This window comes from Triticum aestivum, chromosome 2B, assembly GCF_018294505.1.
Source record: "Triticum aestivum cultivar Chinese Spring chromosome 2B, IWGSC CS RefSeq v2.1, whole genome shotgun sequence".
NCBI classification, from domain to species: Eukaryota; Viridiplantae; Streptophyta; class Magnoliopsida; order Poales; family Poaceae; genus Triticum; species Triticum aestivum.
This window is the reverse complement of record NC_057798.1, coordinates 210,054,680-210,059,017: the sequence shown is the minus strand read 5'-3', so window position 1 is coordinate 210,059,017 and position 4,338 is coordinate 210,054,680.

The window sequence follows — 4,338 nt, the reverse complement described above, 5'->3', positions numbered from 1 at the left end:
TTTTTCTGTTCTGTTTCCCTTTTTATTTTATTTTGCCACTGTTTTCAAATTCAAAATAATTTCATACAGTGCCAAAACATTCTGAAATATTTTATGTTACCTCTCTGGACTATTCCAAAAGTACATAAAACATTTCAAAGCATTTGAAAATATATTCATTATATATTATGAATATATCCCCAAATTCAAATAGATTATTGATTTAAATTCAGAGACCAAATAATTCCTTAAAAATATTCCAGAATTTTGGTTTGATATATAACTCTTGCCAAAATTCACAAAACTATTTTTAGGGCATTTTGGATTCACAGAATGCAATTTAAAGGGTGCTTGCCCTTCTTTTAATTTGGGTTTTGAGGCTTCTGAATTCCTCAGTTCAAATTTCATTTGAATTTAAACATGATGCAGCAACCAAGCTAGGCTAGAGCAATGCCAGAAGCTAGGGATGTGACATGTGTTGAGGGTCTCTATCGTGGAAGTGCTAGCATTCAACGGTCCAACTATGAAGTGGTGCAAGATGAAGCCGATGAGTTTGCAATGAAAGAAGACGAAGAACCTCGTGAGCTCTTTCGAAGAGTGACCAAACTCGCGGTGGCACTCCGAGATCATGGAAGCAAGGACACGGATGACAATTGGATCAAGTGGAAGTTCCTCAAGGCCATGATGCCCTACAACAAAGCCATGTCCTCCGTCATTCATCAACGACCGGACTTCCACACCATGACCTCAAGTGAAGTGTTGGATGAGTTCGTTGCAATGAGCATCTTGGACAAGACCGCCGACAATGCGGTGCTCCGTTCTCAAAGAGCAAAGAAGCCTAACCTTGCCTTGAAGGCCAAGGTTATTGTGGAAGAAGAGGAAGAAGTGGAAGATGAGGAAAGCAACCCCGAAGACACCAAGTTTGACTACCATGAGCACATGGCCCTTGCTTCAAGACAATTTTGGAGCAAGAAGAGCTCAAGACCCAACTTCAACAAGAACAACTCAAGTGGCGTCAAGGGCAAGCAACGAGTTAGAACTTGCATCAACTGTGGCAATGTGAGCCATTTCGTTGCGGATTGTCCTTACGAGAAGCGGGAAGACAATGGTGGCAAGTTCATTCGGAAAGACAAAGCCAAGTCCTTCCCCAACAAGAACAACTTCGCCAAGAAGACTCCCACGCGTGGGTTGGTGGTTCAAGAAGAATACCAAGAGGATGACAATGATGATGAGAATGAAGAAGCAACGGCCATGGCATCCATCGCCATTGCTACTCCCCGGGTGTCTCTCTTTGAATCACCCAACGAAAACATCACCGCTAGATGCCTCATGGCTAAGGCTTCAAACAAGGTAACCCCCAACATCACAACCACCATCATTACTAATCCCTCTGTGGAGGATTGCATTGATGGACATGTTGAGTCTAATGAGGAAGTGAATGAATTTGAGTCTTTTATGAGTAAGCTCAAGGGAAAGTCCAAGAAGCACTTTGTTGCTCTCTTGGAACAACTTGGTGAGGCCAATGACATGATCGAGGCTCATGAAGAAACCATCTCCAAGATGGAAGGTCATAGTCGTGACTATGCCGATGAGATATCGGATCTCTCTAATGCTCTTGAGGAAGAGCGTGTGCATCGTTTGACTCTTGAGGAGTCACACAATGATGACCATGCTAAGTTAAAGAAAGATCTTGATCATGCTCTTGTCATGTCTCGTGTGCTAACCTCCGAGAAGGCTAAACTTGGGGTTGATCATGCTAGACTCAAAGAGGAGTTTGAGATACTTGACAAGGCCCACAAGGTCTTGAAGGGTACTCATGCTAGCCTCAAGGAGTCTCATGCTCAACTCCAAGTTAAGCTAATCAAGGAAAAGGCCACCTTTCCTCATATGGTATTAATTGATAATGCATGTGCTACTAACCCTTGTTGTGAGCATGTGCATCTTGTGGAGGAAAATGCCAAGTTGAAGGATCAACTTGAGAAGGGCCTTGTGACTTGCATTCAAGGTGAGAAAAACCTCAACGACCTTTTGAGCAATCAAAAGGAAGTTGTGGGCAAAGAAGGAATTGGGTTTGCACCCAAGTCCAAGAGCAAGAAGAAGAAGAACAACAAGGCCAATCGTCCTCCTCCCCTCAAACAAACGTTCGTGAAAGAGGGAGAGGGTTCTTCTAAGAAGAATAAGGAGAAAGTGAAGGAAGTTGATGTCCAAAAGGGCAAGAACATTTCCTCAAACAAAGCTGGCGACTTTAACCCTTCATATGTGTTGTGCCGTGCTAGTGATGGACATGTTTATGCTAAATTTGTTGGTTCCTCTTATGAATACATTGAATGGTCTATTTGGGTTCCCAAGACCCTTGTTACTAACATCAAAGGACCCATTACTAAATGGGTACCTAAAACCAAGCATTGATCTCGTGTAGGTGTTTGCTTCCGGTGGGGGATCATGGTTGCTCGATAGTGGAGCAACAAATCATATGACCGGGAGCAAGGACTTGGTGGTGGACGTGCAAGAGATTCCATCTATGCCCACCAATGTCGAGTGGGGTGATGCATCACATTCTATGGTATTGGGTCTCGGCAAGGTTGTCATTTCTCATGATCTAACGATCGAGAAAGTCATGCTTGTTGAGTCCCTTGCATTCAATTTACTTTCTGTTCGTCAACTTGCACTCATGGCTTTGCCACATTCTTTGATATTGATACCGTGGCCCTCTTGTGGAGCAAGACTCTTAAAGTAGCCTTCGTTGGGCATGTCGAGAACGGTCTCTATGTGGTTAACTTTTCAGAGCAACCCACTAAGACCGCGACATGCCTAATGGCTAAAGTTGACGTGGGATGGCTTTGGCATCACCGTTTAGCCCACGTCAATATGAGATCTTTGCAAAGTCTTCTCAAGGGGGACCATGTTCGTGGACTAACAAATGTTAGTTTTGCCAAAGATCGTGCTTGCAGTGCTTGTATCGAAGGAAAGCTTCATGAAAAGGCTCACCCTCCCTCAACCATCATCTACTCGAAGAGACCCTTGGAGCTCCTTCACATGGATCTCTTCGGGCCTCCATCTTTTGATAGTCTTGGAGGAAGAAAGTATTGGTTGGTGATTGTGGATGATTATTCAAGATACACTTGGGTATACTTCTTCAAGAGGAAGCGTGAGACCCAACAAACCGTCATCAACTTTGCAACTGAAGCTCAACGTCAACATGATGCAAAGATCTTGACAATAAGAAGCGACAACGGCACCGAGTTCAAGAACTACACCTTGGATGAGTTTCTTAGTGATGAGGGGATCAAGCATCAATATGCGGCACCTTATACCCCTCAACAAAATGGTGTTGCGGAGAGGAAGAACCGGATGTTGATGGATGCGGCAAGGACCATGATGGCGGAGTTCAAGTCTCCGTACAACTTTTGGGCCGAAGCCATCAACACCGCATGTCATGCATCCAATCGGCTCTATCTTCGCAAAGGCTTGAACAAGACTCCTTATGAGATCCTCACCGGCAACAAGCCCAACCTCAAGTACTTCCGGGTGTTCGGTTGTAAGTGTTTCATTCTCAAGAAAGGTGTTCGGTTGTCTAAATTTGAGGCTAGAGCTCATGAGGGCATATTTGTTGGTTATGCTACAAACTCTCATGCTTACCGTGTCCTCAACAAGTCCACCAGACTCATTGAGGAGACGTGTAACATGGAGTTTGACGACAATAACGGCTCCCAAGTGGAGCAAAGTGGTACTTGTGATATAGGTGATGAAATTCCTCCCCAAGCCATAAGAAGAATGGGTATTGGTCAAATCCTACCCATTGAGGAACCCCTTGTGGCCGAAGGAGAAGGACAATGCTCTACTATAGTAGAGCCATCACCTCATCAAGACCCACACGCTTCCGAAGAACAAAGTGAAGGCCCTCAACCTCGTGAACAAGACCAAGGGCAAGATCTACCTCAAGACGGTGATGAACCACTAAATGATGCCCAAGGTCAAGTTCTCCCCCTCGAGCGAGTTCAAGATCAAGAGCAACCTCAAGATCAAGAACAAGCTCAAGACGGCGCTCAAGATCATCAAGTCAACCCTCCTCCTTCCACACCCGAGGAGGAATTAGAGCGTCGTGCCGCGAAGATTGCTTCCAAGCTCACCACCCAAGGCCATCTCATGGAAAATGTGGTTGGAAGCCTAAGAAAGGGGGTAAGCACTCGTAGACAATGGGAAACTATTGTGAACATCACGCGTTTGTCTCTTGTGTCGAACCCCAAAAGGTCTATGAGGCGCTCGAAGACTCGGATTGGCTCAATGCCATGCATGAAGAACTCAACAACTTCGAGTACAACAAGGTGTGGAGATTGGTGCCAAGACCATCCGGGAACC